Consider the following 18,735-nt stretch of genomic DNA (forward strand, 5'->3'; position numbering starts at 1 on the left):
AGAATCCAAACAACCAGGAAAGAAGCTTCAAGTCTCAGGCAGGGCTTTAAGTGTGAACTGAAGAGAGAATACAAAAGGGGTTATATGGGAGGGAGAGGCCAAGCGCCTAAGGCAGTGAGAAATATTTCTCTGCAGATGAAAAGGGCTGCCTTAGAAATAAATCTATCCCCTTAGTCATAAAACAAAAGTAAAAAGACCCAAAAGGGAAAACAAAACAATGGCATTGTGCAGATGGCAAGTTTCTTTTCCAAGTCTAGTCCACGGACAGGAGAGGGTGGAGAGACAATGTCCCAGGCGGCTAGGTAGAGAATTCCAGACTCATCCTCACCCAAATGGCTCAGATAACAAGAGATTCCTTGGAGCCCTGGTGAGTTTAAAGGTGCAGATTAAGGCATCTTGGTTCTGGGATATTTTCGAGCTGTCACTTTACAGGACATCTGCACACTTTTCATTTGGTTCTGCATTTGTATCCACTTCCCCTTCCACCATAAGGAAGTTAAACATCACCTGTGCAGGCAAACAACTCCAGGAGCTCCATCCATGTCACACTAGCCTTTTTTCCGCTGACTACAAAGCACACAGACAGCCTCTTTTGTCACTGTAATGGATACCTGGGTGCCAGGCTCTCACCAGAAAAGTGTGACCTTGAGTGTCTGCTATTTAACCCTCATCAAAAGGCAGATTGCAGGCAGAGCATTTGGAGATGTGATCTGAAAGGTAAGTCTGGCTGTCTCCCTCCCTCTCCGTCTTTGTCCATCTCTGTCTCTGTCTCTCTCTCACCAACTCTCATCCAGGACTACAGACGTACTCTCCCAGTTGTTCATAATTCTGCCCCCAGGGGAATGTAGTCTTGAGAATACTTAGAATAAGTAAGAGAAGGGAAATTGGCTGCAGATCAGGACTACTTTGGTCCAATAAACCCACTGGTTCCCCAAGCTGGGTGTGAAGCTGGACTTGAATGGAATCCTTTCTTCTTCCTGCAGTGTCCTCTCTATCAGGGTTGAACACCTTTATGGCTGCCCCCCAAGAAGTCACACAACAGTGAGGCATTTTTTTTTAAATAAATAAATAGGTAGGCTTTAGTTGATAAAGAGTCTGAATTTCATGAGTGGTTTAATACTATTTTATGTTTTGTGCGTTAAATCTCAGAAGTAAGCACACAACAGTCCAGAAATGTACATCATCTATGCTTATTGCAGTGTTTTCTCTTTTCCCACCCACACATCTCAGTTTGACCCTGTACCTCCCAAGTATAATTAGCTATAAGTACACGAAGATCATTATTAATAGTAAAATTTTTATTAGAGTCATTGGCATGTTGTAAACTGAATGACACTCTCAAAAACCTTTCCCAAAATATACCCTAGCTTCATACAAATTCTCAATACTACAGCTGATAAATTAGAATTGCACCTATTCTAAGTTTGCCCTTCAATTAGCTGAGCACTCGGGTCATACTGATAACTTTAGATTGTTTTAACTCCAATTTCATTCTGTAATTCACATTTCAACATATTGGAAATAAAAGTTTCTTCTTCAATAATGTTTTTAAAAAAATCTTTTCTTAGTGACATAACTAATGAGCCACCAAAAAAGCATGTGTACAATGAGGAAAGATATTAAATAACAGCTGACAGAGTCAAATGAAAAATTACTGCATTTTGACATCTAAAGGATTATTTTCAATTATTTTTCTTGGACAATTAAGCGTATTCAAATTCCATAATGGGCTGTGTCAGTCATCATCATACATAAAATGCTTCCGTGGTGTACAATAAGCTTTTCTCCTCATACAAATATCTAAGGACCTGTAATTACACCTCATTAAACCTTGCCACCATCATTTGGAAGTCCCATTCATAATATTTAGCCTAAAATTGTACTAAATAATTAAAGTCAATTATTTCCAAAGTACTCATGAACTTTTTATCTGGGATATATTTAAATATACACACAAGGTAAAGCTTCAAGAATTAGTCAATGATGATAAATGAAATGATGAGAACAGGTGGTTTTTACTACTGTAGAAAAGGTGTACTAATTAACTTCAAATTTTTATTTTATTTTTAATTATGTGTGTACATGTGAGGGCATATACTTATGTCTGCAGATACACACAGAGGCCAAAAGAGGATGTCAGATCCCTTGAACTGGAGTTTCAGGGAGTTGTGAGCCCTCTGACTCAGTGCTGAGAACCTAAGTAGGGTTCTCTGCAAAAGCAGTGCCTGCTTCAGCCCATTGACCAACTTGTGATGTGCTTGCTACATGTGCTTGTTCTGTAAGGAACTGAACCTTCTCTACCATGGTTCATTGAAGTTATTGAACTCAGTCAACACTTTACCTAATGCTAAATAGGAGGCATCCAGTTAAATACGCAATGTCATTTTTAAGAAAGCATGCCAAGATGTCACTAGCAGCCTCCTCATCCATGAACAAAAATAGTCCATTACTCACAGCATGAGCAGGAAACAAAGTGTCAATCCCTTCCACAGTCCCTAAGCCCTAATCCCCAGAGAGTGCCATAAGAGGGACCAATGGTGCCTGCACAGTCTTTGGGTTTCCCTGCAGAAGCAGTCAGGCTCAGAGACCCTGAATCTGTTTAGTGGATGGAAACCCTGCTTGATCTTTGTAATAGGAGAAACATTGATACAGCAGTCTATAAACCAACCTATTCCTTGCTCCAACGGAGAACACCGTGTCTATCTTTATACAACATCCTCAGAAAGACCCACAGCAATGACAGCCAACCAGTGTTTCTGCTCTTCTGCTCCTAGGTAAACACATGAGAAACTACATCAAATTGTCTCCCAACACACAGCATATAACAAGTTCCAGAAGCATATTGCAAATATGCTCTCTAATGAAATCTCATATGCTTGACCAACATCTCCTCTTATCCTGCCTATACCTCTCACATCACACCCCACAAATGTATATAGTCAGTATCAGTTAGAAATAGATTAAAGCTACAGTAAGCACCTTTGATAGACTGTCTACGGAAGAATGAGAGTGGTTGTTAGTTAATAGCTAAGTGGCTGCTTCGTAGATTTTTCACTTCTCTGAAATAAGTAGAGAAGAGCAAGATAGGAAGAAGACAGAAAGGAGGGTAGGGGGGAAGGAAACGGGGAGAAAATGAGTAGGGATGGAAGAAGGAAAGAATAAAATGGGGGAAAAGTGAAAGGTCTGATAAACGGGGGCTGGTCGCAGTGGTTTTTACCATATGGAAAGGTCACAGTCACAGTCACGACAGAACCCAGTGTTAGTTTTCAGAGCTTTATTAGGAAGGGAAGTGGGGAGGGGAGAGAGGAGAGCCAGGCCTGGAGAGAGAGAAAGATGGTGGGGTTGGGAGAGAGGGGAGCAGAGCAGAGAGAGAGAGTGGAGTCTGCGTCCAGCTTTTTAAGGAACAGATTGTGTGACCACGCCACGAACATAGTCGTCAGCGTCCACTGATGATGTAAGATGCAAGACCTCGAACTACGCATATGTAGTCATGAATAGGGCAGAATTCTAAGGTGGAAGAAGAAAGAGAAAGCAGGATGAAGAGAGAGAAGGAAGACAGGTAAGAGAGAAAAGGGTAGGGATGGAGGAGGGGAGAAAGGAAAGAAGGAGAGAGGGAGACCTTGGCATTTTTCATATCTAATTGGGAATATCAGTTGGTTCTGTTGGTTTGTTTCAGCTACCATGGTTGCCTACACACCTATTCTAAATTAATGCTCAGTAACTTATTTGGTAATGGCAGACTATGTACATACGTGTTCTGATGTAGCCAGTGTGAAATGGGCTGAAAAATCTATTCTCAACAGTGTTCAAGATTCATAAACACATGGTAAGTTTTTCAGTTTCATAAATTACTAAGGAACACTAAATTAATCTAAAAGGTAATTACTATCTTCCAATCAGATTGCACTTCCCCTAAAAGGAAAAAGCAAAACGAAAAAACCTGGGTGACAATAGGAACCACACATAGTAGTGACAATGGCAAACTGGTACAACCAGCTCAGAAAACTCTGTTCTATTGGCCCCCTTGGGTGGAAATTCTTATGATGTAGCAGTGTTACTTCCAGGTTGCGACCACAAAAATGTAAGCCAGAAAACAGAGTGGGCTGGAGGGATGATTCAGTCAGGAAAGTACTTGCTTTGCCAGCACAAGCACCTGAGTTCGATCCCCAGGACCCAACTAAAAGTTGGAGGCATGATGGCTAGCACTGGCCATTTTAGTGGCTAGCCCTGGCAGTCCTGGTGCTTGAAAGACAGAAACAAGCAGACTCTTGCTGGGAAGGCTGTCTTGTTTGGGGGATGGGAAAAAGAAGCTACTAAGTAGATACACTGCCCAAGTCCTTCTGAAGACCTTCCAAATAGTGCTTCTCATACACGGAAATGGATGTTGAGAAAATAGGTAGGCTTACTTTACACATAGAAGATACACACAACATTTCATCAATATATAATCCTAACAAATACCAGGTATTTGATGTGTCCTGAACTTTGTGTTAGAGTCAACATGCTATGAAGGACAAAGAAAAAAATATATACCATATTTTTTGTCTTTAGATGCCTTCAGCTGAATGGGAGATGAAAACTCTTACATTAAAAAAAAAAATAGAAACGTTTCCAGATAACAGAAATCACACAGAATAATAACAGCAGCAAGTTGGCACAGCCAGTATAATTAGATAGTAGACAAAGCATGGAGGAGGACACAGAGGATGAGAAACATGGAGGGAGGAAGGAGGGGAGAGTACTAAGTGGATTAATTTCTAGGCTTACTGATGCAAATGCAAAAATAAAAAGATGTGAAAAAAGACCAGCATTCTAGAACTGACCAAGACCAAAGCAAGTCAATCCTGGTAAAGCTCTAAAGACCTCACACTAATCAAAATCCAAGGGCAACAGAATCATGGCCCCATATTCCCAATGTTAATATCCATGAGTCCATCCATTTCATATAACCCATGTGTTAATTTTAGTCTTTCCAAAGTTCCACTTCACTCTTAAGCTGCTGTCTTTAAGGATAGTTCCTCTTTTAATTTTTGATATTTCAGAGTTCATTTGAGTGTTACCAAGTCTACCTCCAAGCATCTCCTTAAATCCTCTCAGCTCCCACTGTGAAGTGTGGCTGATTATGAGGTTATGTGCCAGTAATTACTATTTAATTTAAATCTAAAATAAATAAGTTCTTCGTGATATTACTCTGGACTGTTCATATGATTACATTGCTTGTTTGATGGTCCTCTCAGATACCCTTAGCTATTTGAGTACTAATGGCATGCAATCAGAAGCAGAAGAAACACAGCATATTAAACAAATTCATAATTTCTACCCTCCTAAGTGGGTGAGAAGGGCAATTCTAAAGGAAGCAAAGGTTTGGGGTCTTATTCCTTAAATTGCCATTGGTCATACTTCTGTTTAATGTAGTCCATTCCCACAACACATTTCCTCTCTGTTTATTGACACTAACATTCCAAAGACAATACTCAATTTCTGAATTGCATAGCTTTTAGCATCTGATGTTAGCTGTTTCCAATGTAAAAGGGTCTTGAGACAGATAAGAGAAAATTCTGCTGTAGTGGTTTGAATGAGATGTGTCATTCATAAGTCTTAGATATTTGAATACTTCATTCCCAGTTAGTAGAACTGTTTAGGAAATCTTAGGAGGTGTGTCACTAAGGACAGGTTTTGATGTTTCAGAAGATCATTCCCAGCATGCTCCCGTCTCCTGCTTGCAGATCAAGATGTGCCCTCTCACTGTTCCTGTCACCATGTTTTTACTCTACCCTCATGTATTTAGACCCTTTGAAACCATAAGCCCAACTAAATGGCTTTCTCTTATAAGATACCTTGGTCATGGTATTCATCACAGCAATAGAAACCTAAGACAGCACCCAGCAATGACTTCAATGATGGAGTCAACTTTACTGTAAATTCCTTCAGCGTCAGCCATGTATGAATGCATAAATTTCCTTCCAATTGACAAATAAGTGAAGGCAACAAACCTCAGGTTCTTGACCATGGAAGATGACCCCAAAGTTCTGTTTGAAAGCAGCCTCACAAGTATCAGAAAGTCAGCAGAAGTTCAAAGTTCCATTCAGTTGAGTGTCAGAAACACACACATTCATTTAGAGAGCACTGAGGATAAGAAGATACGTGTTGCAGAGACACGTCCCTTGAGAAGACAAAATGTTCAAGAGGACAAAGAGAATACTCTAAATCATATTGGCATAATGTGCTCATAGAAGAGCTCTCAACACAGGTTCTGGTGAAAGCGAAAAGGTGAGGCACTCAATAGAAGCCACAGGGACCAGAGAAAGGCACATGCTTAGGAATTGACTGGTAAGGATTTACTACAGATAGGGTATAAGGAAACTCAGATCCGGGAAGCACAGTGCCTGTATTGATTATTTGCTGATTTGCCTATTGTGTTTCCGTCCCTTTTCTATAATACGAAGAAGGAAGATGAATGTTGATTATACATGTGTCATTTCCCAGACAAGTTTTCTATCTGGCTCCTTTTCTGCCCAGGTAAACAGGGGAAGAAGACTGGACATGAGGGAAAGGAATCACTTCCGGTCCCAACCTGTCCTCATGGCAAGGGCGACTTTCTCAGAGACCCAGCTCATTAAGTTATAGCCCTGTGCCCATGATTTTGATTTCAGCAACACTGCCCCGCTACCCCACCCCTGCATTGTAGTGAGGCAACATTTTGTTTCTGTGCACCTAGAGTAGGAACTGCTTCTCAGAATAACTAGATGAATCCTTGCCCCTCTGTTCTTCCAGTATTCTGATGCCTGATAACTAAAGCCTCTCCGTTAAGTCTTTTCCTTCTGAAAAAGAACACAGGATCTCTTTGCCTCCCTAGTAACCAGCTGATAAGTGTATGATCATGAGCTGGAATTCTCAGATTAGACACCTCATTTTCTTGAGTTTTAATTTAGTGAATACCCCCTCGTTAGTATAATTAAAGACATAAGGAAAATGTGTTTTTGTAATGATGCAATGATTATTTAAATTATCATGAGTTTGCTTGGTGGAGTATCTACAGAAAGCAAGACTGAGAATCCAGAGGGAGGCTACACTTGACTGCTACAGTAGGAATGATGTCTCCTGAGCCTGTGGCTCAACAGCTTGTGCTAACTGGTATGTATTAGAGTTAGGCTCCTACCCTCCTACAGAGAAAGAAATTATCTTTCTCTATTGCATTGAGAGTTAAGGGAGGGTTTCGTGATGAGGATATTCTTCTGAAGCCTCAGACTTACACTCAAAGGAACAGAAAAAGAACTGTAAATTCCAAGTATCTAAAGCAAATGCTCTCCATGGGAAGTTAGGGATCTGCACTCACCAATAAACTAAACTTCTTGAGCTGAAGAGGCCTTAGGCTACCTTGGTCTTCTCAGAGCTACATTTCACTGTCCTCCAGTGTAATCCAGAGAACAATCTATAAGGAATTTTATGACCTCGACATCTCATAGATCATCATGACAGTCTACTGCATTACAGCAATGCTGGTTGGGCAGAGCAAACAGGAAGAAGTGAACACAAAGAGTCTATTAGTAAAATACAGATGTTCCAAAGTTTCAATTCCAGGAAAATGCAGAGTCACACTCAGAATAGAGTCATCTGGAAAAATGTCAAGATGATCTCCTCCAAATACAAAAGTAAGAAGAAGACTGATTATAAAGAAGAGGATTTTTACAGATGTCTTACTGCTCAAAGTCAAAAAGGAAAAGTTAGTGTGGGACTGGATTATCCTCCTGGAAGCAAGACTGCAAAGGACTCAGGACTTTAGCAAGGCAGTTTCATGTCACCCAATCAGTGGAAGAGCTCTGAGCTCAGCTTCCTTTGCCGTGAGAGCTGAAGGCAGAGGTAGTAATACAGTGGTCAAGAGAATTATGGCCAGCTATGCAAAGAAGAACTGAGCAGTATAAGAATACGTTCTTCCTTGTTCAGTATGTACTTGATTAGATTCACTATTTTGCTTTCTTCTTTTCACCCTTATAAAGTAATTTAAAAATTATTGATACCAATTGAGTTAACAAGTTGGCCTTCAATTGACTTCAGAATGTTTCATGAGAACTTGACTATATAAGAAGAAAAATTAGTATCACTCAAATATTGATGGTGACTATTGGAGATTCTGCCATTGGGGAAACATTGACAATGCATTTGTTTTTAACGTGTGTGTGTGTGTGTGTGTGTGTGTGTGTGTGTGTGTGTGTGTGTGTGTATACAAGCACCTGCCATGGTATGACTATAGGGAGAAAGTTCTGTCCTTTCACTGCATGGGTCCTGGGCAATGAACTCGGGTCAGGCTTTGTACAGGCACCACACATCTGTGGTTATAATGATTTGGTTTGTGCACGTTGAAACATCAGTAGAAACTCTGAGCTGATATTTGACCCTGAAAGATGGTGAATGTTGCCTGTTAGGAGTGAGCCATTCCTGTGTTGCAATCTTTCTAACTTGTTCTACTGTCCTGAGGCCAGTGGTCCTGGATGCTGTCACCAGATGGTTTCACATCAGGTCCTACCAAGAGGGTCAGGAAGGCTTTAAAAATAAAATAGAAGAAATCTACTTTGAACTACAAATTCTTCTCATGTCTTCAACATGGTGTAGCCACTAAAGCAGCTACATCTTTCAGTATCCAGGACAAGTACATGGTGTCCTCATTCTCTCCAGTCCCAGTAAAGAGTCTCCTTAATTGTTAGTACCAGCTAGGTGCCCACTCAGACATCTGCATCTGTATCCTCCATGGGCCCAGTCTCTGCAGCTCTGTGTCAGGTTGACTGTTCCCAGTTCTTAGATGGTAGCAGCTCTTAGGGGTGGGAGCCTCTCAGACACTTACTCACACCTGTAAAGGAGGCAGCATCTGATTTCTACATTGTGACGTCTCCTCCTTCTTTTCTTCCACTTACAGGTAAAAACAGCTTCCTGCAGCTACAAACCTCTCACTCAAAATTATTTCTAATTTTCAAAGACCACAGAGCTACTTCCTACATTGTATTTCCAGTTCTTTGAACATATTGCATTGAAATAAAATAAAACTAAAACAGTGCCCACAGCTACAGCGTGACTTCATACATGATCATCAGTGATGCATGGATTTAATGCTTCTTGTATTTCACTATCTGTTGTGAGCTTTCCAGAGTGTGCCCTAGTAGAGGCAATAGTTAAAGCATTATTTCCATGAAATTCAATTAAAAGGACAGTTATAGGATAGCAGCAGCTGTATTCCCTACCTTGACCAAAGTGAGAAAATGAAGAGTTATAAGGATTACTTGAAACTAAAAAGTCTAAACTCTAGATTCTAGAAGTGATACCTCAACAACAAAAATAAAGTAGAATGGGAAAATGAAATAAAAAAAATGGAGAGTTAAGGAAGCTTAAAAACACCAAAGCAAAATAAGGGTAAAGTCTGATATTAATTCCATTAAAAGGCAAAAGATCAAAGCCCATATGTTCAATTTTCCCCTCTGTATTATCTAACTCTAGCATTCCACATTTCCTATGTGGATTTTTACTCTCTATTTTAATATAAGATTAAATGTCATCAAAGCTAAGATTCTTCATAAGTTTGTTACCCCAGTATTCACTGGGTATGAATCTATAGATGTAGACATTAAAATCAGACCAGGGACTGGAGAGATGACTCAGAAGTTAAGAGGGCCCGCTCTTCTTCCTGAGTGAGATTCCCAGCAACCACACTGGGTAGCTTACAGTCACCTGTAACTATCTCCTGAGGATCCAATACCCTCTTCTTACCTCCATGGATATGCGCACTCTGGTAGCATATCCCCACACAGACAGAAAGACATGTGCATAAATTAAAATCTTAAAAAATCTTTTTAAACAGACAAAATACTTTCTCATCTAAAATGTAAGTGGCCTCTGGCTGGAACTCAAATACCTGGAAAATTAACTACTACTTATTCAGTTCTTTCAGTCAGTTGATGGACATAGAGATGGAGACAATGAATTTCACTTTTCTTAATAAATGAAAAGATGGGCTCATCCAGTAACCCACCTGAGAAGATTAAAATTTGATCATTTCAAACTAAAAGCATGTGTTTAGTAGGTTTTACCAATGGCTTAAATTAGTATTCTAAATATTCTAGCAGTTGCCTTCCTTCCAGAACACACACAAAGAGATAATTGGAAAAAGTTCTATTTGGGGGCACTCACTTCACACGTGGATATTATTACTGCTGTGTTGGGCTAGTTGTGATTTTCTGTATCCATGCCTATGCCTATTTTACTATGAATTTTGCTGTTACTTCTGTTTCATTTAGTTTTAGAGGGAGCAAACAAGGCCAGCAGCCTGAGAACAAACCACCCAGTCTCAGAGACAACTGTGGATCTCATACGTGGGTGGCTTTGCTAACTATGCAACTGGACATCAGACAAGAAAATGACCGAGGGGAGGAGCAGAGTGGCCATAGCCTCCATCCGCAACACATGGATGTTGGGACTGTCTAAGACGCATTATAGGTTAAAAGTAATGAGTTTGATGTTGAGAATGAGTGCACATTAATTATCTCATACTTTTCACTATCTGATGATGTGTTATTGGAGGTTGGTGGTCTCGACAAACATCATTCTGGTTGATTGAGCCTTATTCTTTTTCTCTCCAGAGGGCTCATCTTTACACATCTGTATAACTTCTGCCTATACTGGAGAGTAGGTACTCAATAAGCAATCATTAAAAGGGTCTACTATGTTCTGAAGTGGGTGTGGGTACATTATACATAACTGTACATATCATATTAAGTGGCAGACAACTGATCCCTAAGCTAGAGGCTACAGTCCAGACTACTGTGTCTCATATAGCACAGGATAACATCTGAGAGAGGTAGAATAAATTAGCATAAGTATATTTGATCATTTTAAAAGTATCAAGTGAATGCATTAATAAGTAAAAATTTCAAGAAATGTTCTCTTTAATTCATGAATCATATTAACTATTAATATCAAGAGGATGGAGAGAGGGTGCATACTCCAACTAAAAGGCATCCTGTGTAGAATTCATGTAGGATAAATTTATTCTGCAGTCTACCACTGTGGAGAGATTCCCTTCTCCTGCATACCAGGCAGCCCTGAGGTGCTGTCTCTCTCTGTGTCTCTGTCTCTGTCTCTGTCTCTCTCTCTCTCTCTCTCTCTCTCTCTCTCTCTCTCTCTCTCTCTCTCTCTCTCTCTCTCTCTCTCTCTCTCGCACATATATACTGTTGGTGAAAGAAAACAAACTTCCATTGACCTGGTAGAACTAGTCCCTCCTGCCTCCTTGGAAGGAACCAAAACAAAAGAAACGAGATTGAAGGTGGAAGCCCCATTCTGGAAATAGAGCCTTAGGAAGGGATAGAGTCCCTGCTGGACACCAGGAAAAGAGGGTTTTCAAGGAAGAGAATGTCTAGGATATCAGAAAGGTTGGCGAGTATTTCCCTAGAACTACAAAGGAAAAGATTTCTGCAAAGAGCGGTTAGATAAGTCCTGCACTCCGCTGATTCATCTAATTATAGGAAATCTAAGGTGTCCATTAGTTCAGACTCTACTGTATTAAGCGACAGTTTTCGGAGATCGAAATGACTCTGAAATCAGAGAAAGATGCCTTGACTCTGTGGGTGAGCTTATCTCCCAGACGTCTTCCTAGCTCAGCTCTAGTGTCTGGAGTGATGTTACCCCAGACACAACAGTTATTTAATCTCACTTCGTTTTTCAATGTCAGGACACATTCATATTTTATTAGTAGAAACAAAGTCCATTACCAAAATTTTCACATGAATAAATGTGCAGCTGCATTTAAAGTGGCATGATTCCTTTTATTGTTATAACTTCATGTTGATGTTAGATACCTAAGTGTAGAGACCTGTGTTCTTCTCCCGCTCCATTTATCATTGTCCAGTAACAATGAGTAAACCAGTGACTCCCTGATTCATTAAGCAGGAAAACAGGCTACATGTAGTATTGAAATGATAGCTACCTAAAAGGAAACAGTTTTATCAAGAAAATATTAAAAAGCTATAACTTAAAATATTAAGAGTAAATGTATGTTATCACAAGGCAATTGTAATTTAACTAAAATGCTGGTGTTATATTTGATATTTTTGTTGCCAGGCCTTAATAATTTTTAAATGACCATAAAGTAGTAAATATAAAGAATTTAATCCACAGGACACAGTTCTAAATTTATTACAGTATTTGTGGTAGACAACTTAGAATATGGAAATATCTCAGCTGAAGCACTGATAGCAGTGATGAGCATGTGCTGTTCATGCAGAGGACCTGAGTTCAGTTCCCAGCATCCACATGAGGTAGCTCACAACTGCCTGTAACTACAACTCCAGGGATTTCCGATGTCTCTACACCATGGGAACCTGAGTTGATTTGCGCGCATGTATGCACACACACACACACACACACACACACACACACACACACACACACACACAAATATAATAGAAACAATTTTTCTATTGTTTCTATTATAATATCTGGAAAACAATAATATCTCATTAGAACAAACCCATCCCTCATATTCTTAGTTCTAAGCCCCACTTCCCTGCAGTTCTTAGTGACACAGATCAGACACAGCATAGTGATTTCACTAGACACTCAAAAGTCCGATGTTTTTTCTTGTATTTACCCTGTGAAAGTTTTTCTATCAGTTAATCACTTTCGTACTGAATACTTTGCCAAACATACTCCACAAACACTCAACACCATAACATTTTGGAATTTAAATTTAGAAATAAATTTGAAAATGCCTGTGCTCCCAAAAGTAAACAAAAGATAATATACAAATTTCATACACTATTAAAACATCATAGGTACCACCACCCACCACCCAGCTTAACCCTGGGTCTATTTATTTATAAAGTGGATAGAGCACCTCAGCTTCTCCTATATAAACCATGACCTGAGGCACATACCACACAGCTATTCCTGGAAAGCCTGGATGTCCCTCTGGGGCCTCCCTGTTTGCTGGACTGGAGAGGGCTTCAGAGGCTGCCAGGCTGGGCTCCAGGACCTTCTCTTGCCACTGTTCAGTTAGATTCATTGTCCATGGTCCCACTTTACTCTCAAGTTGACTGTCGAACACTATCTACAACTTTAACTGGGAGTGATGCTACACACCTGTAACCCCAGCACTGGGGGCGTTAGCCTTGGTTACATACTGATGCTGAGGCCAGGACTGGAATATATGAGATACTGTCTCATAAAACGTTGACGGATTGGGGGTGAAATGAAAAGGTCTACTGCTTTGTTTTCACAATTTTAAGCACCTTTGTCAGGGTGGCAACATCTCAAAGGGGCATTTTCTTCTTCCTTGTATGCTAATTCAAGAACCTGCCCTGTCACATTGGGCAAAGGAGAAACAAAGATGGCGACAATGTGTCAGTCATTTCTGACTGGCCACGTGACGCTCTTTTCCCACATACACTGTGACTTTTCAGAGGCCCAGAGCCTACCCATCCTGCTATTCTTTAGGACACAAACCCAGGAAATGGACACTAAAAATTAATTGGCTTTCCACCCTCTATCCTTAGCCATCAATTTTGAAATCATCTTAAATTCATGAGTGATATTTATTTGAGATGTGGGTGCTCGACCCTGCATACTGAGTGCTATTTATTAAACAGACAGTTTAAAGCATTCTCAGCAGGGTTGTGCAAGTGGACTGTTTTATACACAGTGAGTGAAAATCAATGGTCTGTCTATGCCTATCACAGCATGTCACATCTCTGATTGAATCTTTTCAACCAGCTTATCAGACATACAGCACAGGGATAAATTTATCTTTACACTCTCTATATGTGTCACCAAAAATAGCCTGAGGATCAGTATAACCTAATGAACTAAGAATGTCTGATAAATGATTAGAATGTGCTCCTCAGTGAAAGCAGCAGCCTATCCTTTGGATGTAGAGTGTGTTTCTAAGGAAAATTTAGGTCCTTAGAATTTGCTTCCAAAAAAAAAAAACTGTACCTGTGCTATTCCCACACCAGCCAATTGCACTGTCTTGAGATTTTTGCCCCAAATTTATTTGGATGTTGATGAAAACATACACAGAGGTTATCTGGATCATAGCTATCACACTGGGTTGTATAATTTTGTTTTTTGTACCAAACTAAAAGCATCCACATTTTTAACTTAAAAATCTGCTATAAATACATTATAAACGTATTTATCTAAATATTTTTAAACTTATTTTATTTCACTGTGTGTGAGCACATGTGTGTGGGTGCCCCCTGAAGCCAGAAAGAGGTATTGGATTCCCTGGAGCTAGAGTTAGAGGCAGCTGTGAGCCAGCCACCCTATGAATGCTGGGAGCTGTGCTAGGTTCTCACAAGAGCCTCAAGAACTCTTAACTACAAGGCCATCTCTCAAGGTCCCTATTGAAATTTCTTTTGGAGGGGGTAATTCCTTGGGTTTTTTCATTATCATTGGAAATTTTCATATGTGTATACAATGTATCTTGGTTGTGTCAGTCAATAAATACCTTATGATAAATTGTTTCTAAGTGAGTCCAGCTTGGTGACCTTCACCTGAGTTTTTGGAAGGTTAAATAGTATGTTCTGCTGTTAAATTACTCACATGAAAATCAAATAAAAATAAATACCCTGAAAATCACTAAAAACAAAGAAATGAGACAGTGAAGGAAATCATTATTTTAAATGTTAAAATAAAACAAATAATGATCAACAACAGTTTTACACAACTCAAATTTGTTTCCTAATCCACGGTGATACTTATGTGCTCTATCTTATCATTGCTACAGACTTTCTCATTATGTTATTTCCAAGCATAGACTAGTAGTATTGGGCACTGGGGAGGTGCCTCAGGGATTAAAGCACATGCCTTAACATCCCGAGGACCAAAGTCAATATAAATACTAGGTGGGCATGGTGGTCCACCTGCTTTTCCAGTGCACAGAGGGTGGAGACAAGGGATTCACTAAGCAAGCTAGCTAGAAAGATTAGCCAAATATGGGAGTTCTGGGTTCAACTGAGTCACTCGGCCAGCATGAATAAAGTAGACAGTGACCAAAGAAGTCTGTCAAATGTCAGCTTTGGGCCTGGACTTTTAAGCTCACACAAATACATGCACACCCTCACACCCATGTACCCTTATTCGCATACCCACACACTTACAATTTAAAAAAAAAAAAAAAAAAAAAGAACCGCAGTAAATTTTTAAAAAAACGGTATAGACTAAGGAGCTGGCTTCACAGATGAAGGGTCTTGCTGCCAAAGTTGATGACCTGAGTTTGATCAAAGGGTCCTCATGGTGGAACAAGACATTTGACTCCCACAAGCTGTCCTCTCACTTCCGTGTGTACACACAAAATGAAAATAAACACAGTGTAACAAAAGTAGTATAAAGTGTCTTAGTAGGATGCCACCTGCATGAGTAAAGGGAAAGCTGTCGGCTAACCATTGCTAGAGTGGGTGTGAGGGTGATTGCTCCTTGAATGGAAACAGACTTGAAATCATGCATGCAAACTTGCAAAACATCGAATGTCTGCGAGACTGGTGACATAAAAGGATTATTCATGTCTGTATGTGTATGGCTACCTAGGCTTACCGCATACAGACATAAAAGGAGCAGACGGGTCCACACAGAAGTGAAACTTACTGCCTTAGCTTCATCACAAACTCACATATCACATGAAAGACACAACATCACCCTTCCATTGCAAACACACAAGTGTCTCTAGAAAAAAGCAAGTGAGGTTAGAAGGTCCACTCTGAATGTATAACTGCACTTCTCACTCCATCCTCAACTGTATCCTCATCCATTTCACCATCGATGGACACTGAGTGCTGAGCCATCATCACAGGCACAGTGGGCTCAAAATGAGCAAGTAATGATGTCATCCCTCAAGGAGTCTTCGTGTCAAGTTGGAGAAGAGACAGGCAATAGTGTAAGCAGCCAATGTAACAAAATGGGTATTGTTTAAATTTCTAAAGGGACAATAAAAGATTGAAGGAAAGATTGAATTCTCAAAACAGAGGCCTGGAAGCCATCAGGGTGAGTTAAGGACTGAAATTTCCAAGCACTCAGAGGTCAGACCTTTAGTGTGTCCTTCTTCCAGTTCAAAGTGTGCCCTGTCTATTCTTGCATGAAGCTTTCCCACGCTCACAACTGCACTACAGATGTTACTTCCTCTTGGTTTGCTTTCACCCATCACTGCATGCTGTCATTTCTTGATGTTTTCTTTCAAATCTCAATAATCTATAACCTACATCAAAAGAAGGGCTGTACTTGTCACTTTTATAGTCTACTGTTGTCCAGTATCAAGGCACTGAACAAGAACAATGTCAGTCATTGGCAAATTAAAGTTGAGGGAAGGAATAGTAGTGGGAAAGCGGGATGTGAGACTCCTGCTAGGGAGTCAGTCCACCTAGTATATGGAATGATGCACAGAACTGAGACAGCTCTAACTACTGTAACATGTAAGAATTTGCAGCACCAGATAATGGTGATTAAATCTTGGAAACTAAATTCCATAGACCATATTCTTCTACTAGTGTCTTCTACAGACTATGGCAGTGGGACAGCAGTTGCCTAATGTGTACATATTTCATTGTGTGTGTGTGTGAAATTCTCAAAAGTAATGTAAAATGTTTAAAACATGCTATGTTACCTTAATAATTTGAAATGCTCCAAGGCTTGCTCTCTGCATTTGTGCCTCACCTAATGTACATCTGGATTTTGTAACATTAATCTCTGGTACATTTATGTGATATACATTCAATGCATGATAAATGATATTGCTGGACAAAATGTGTCAGTTTTCCTGAAAACTACAGAAATGGAAAACTTTTAAATGTGCTGTAATTTGATCTTCTTGGACTCTGTGTGAGTGAGCATTTGTTGCCAGAGTTAGGAGTTATCAGTTGCTAACCTAGGTGACAGCTGACTGTTTGAATAATTGTACTTCAAATGGGGAGACACGTTTTCTTTCTTTCTGAATCTGAGTTCTCCTGACTGTCACATGGTAACCAGATATAATTTAATGAATGACTGAATCTTGGGATAGAAAGTTCCTTTACCCAAACCTTGTGTTACTCTACCACAGTCTTTCTCAATCCTGTCCTCTGGATGAGTCACACACACACACACACACACACACACACACACACACACACACACACACACACACACTTCTAACTAGGAGGAAATGTAAGTCAGATACAAATCTATGCAAGATGGAGGAAACTATCAGAGTGACTTAGAGGATGACATGGTCTGAGAGCCACATTCCTCTCACCAGTGGTATCAGAGTGATCCAAAAGCACTCTAGTGATCAGCCTCCACCCCGGCAGGTATCCATCCACAGTGCTACTCTATGGGTCCAGGTGTGCAATTTCCAGCTTCTTTATTTATTCAGGATACACACCTGTGACAGCAACTGAAATAGCTTTTCTCAGCCAGTCTGGCATCTTAAATCAATGTTATGTTGCTACATGTGATAAGTCCCTCAGGACAAAAAACAAAGGTGGAGGCAGCCAGAGACACGTATCTCATTCCCAACCAAGCATGGTGTTCCAAACACAACAAGTCTGAATCTCCACCCATGGTCACTTCTTGGCAGGCATCCATGGGCTTCAGAAGTTCTTGCGGTGTATATAGTCTTACAAGGTCAACATTTCAAAATGGTAACACCTTAGTCCCTCCACTACTGGACTTTACTCTACATAGGTTACAAAGAGACCCTAATTCAAGTTTAGAAAAACATTATGTTAAAGATCTTTTGTTTATATAAAAATCTGCATCTAGAGTCTGTCTCCAAGCTGGATATGGTTGTAGGTCCCAGTAACCTCTATACTTGAACCCTGGAAAAGAAGTGTGATTTCTAGCTCATTTGTATTATGTAATGAGACTCTCTGTCTCTGTCTCTCTCTATCTCTCTCTGTCTCTCTCTCTCACACACATACACACAAATACTCACAAATGAATGTCTCTAGTATCACACACACACACACACACACACACACACACACACACACACAAATCTGTCTCTAGTATCAATATCAATCAGTTCAGGAAGCACAGAAAAAGAAGATCCAGAGTTGGAGGGAGGTAGAACATCAGGCTTGGGGTAGAAAGAATTTGAACCAATCATGATAGATCAACTCTCTAGTTCCCAATGGGGAAAACTCTATTTCATAGTACAGAGTAGAGAAACTTTATGTCGAGCCAAGTGACAATTGCCTGTGTCTTTCACAATGGTGACTTGCTCAATTCTCCCTAAGAATCATAGTTGACTGGCAGACTCCAGACCAGCCACCGGGACTTTAAACCCATGGCCACAGTTCCTCTGGCAGCTGATCACATTCTATACAGCAGAGACTAAAGCAGGAATTCATTTGCTACTCAATGCAGGATGAAAGCTGGCTTGGAGTCTTCTTGTGAGGCTATCTGAGATTCAGAGATGAGTTTCCATCTGTGGCCATTTACCCAGCCATCCTTCTGTCCTTTTTAGCCCCCATGTCTATATTGCAGTCTAGAGCCTGTTCCTGCTACCTCCATTCTGGTCTTCTACAGGCATATGCATCCACAGTGCATCCCCAGGATGTCTAATCTCATTTGGAGTGTCTGTCCTTTAGAAGGTTTGAATTTTTGGTATATAACCATACAAAAAGCATGAAGTAATGCCCAAGTTCTACTCATACAGGTGATCTTTTAGTACCTGCATTAGCCTGTCTGTGTTTTAATATTCCTAGCAAGACTGGATCTCTT

This window comes from Peromyscus maniculatus, chromosome 7 (genome assembly GCF_049852395.1).
Source record: "Peromyscus maniculatus bairdii isolate BWxNUB_F1_BW_parent chromosome 7, HU_Pman_BW_mat_3.1, whole genome shotgun sequence".
Taxonomy (NCBI): Eukaryota; Metazoa; Chordata; class Mammalia; order Rodentia; family Cricetidae; genus Peromyscus; species Peromyscus maniculatus.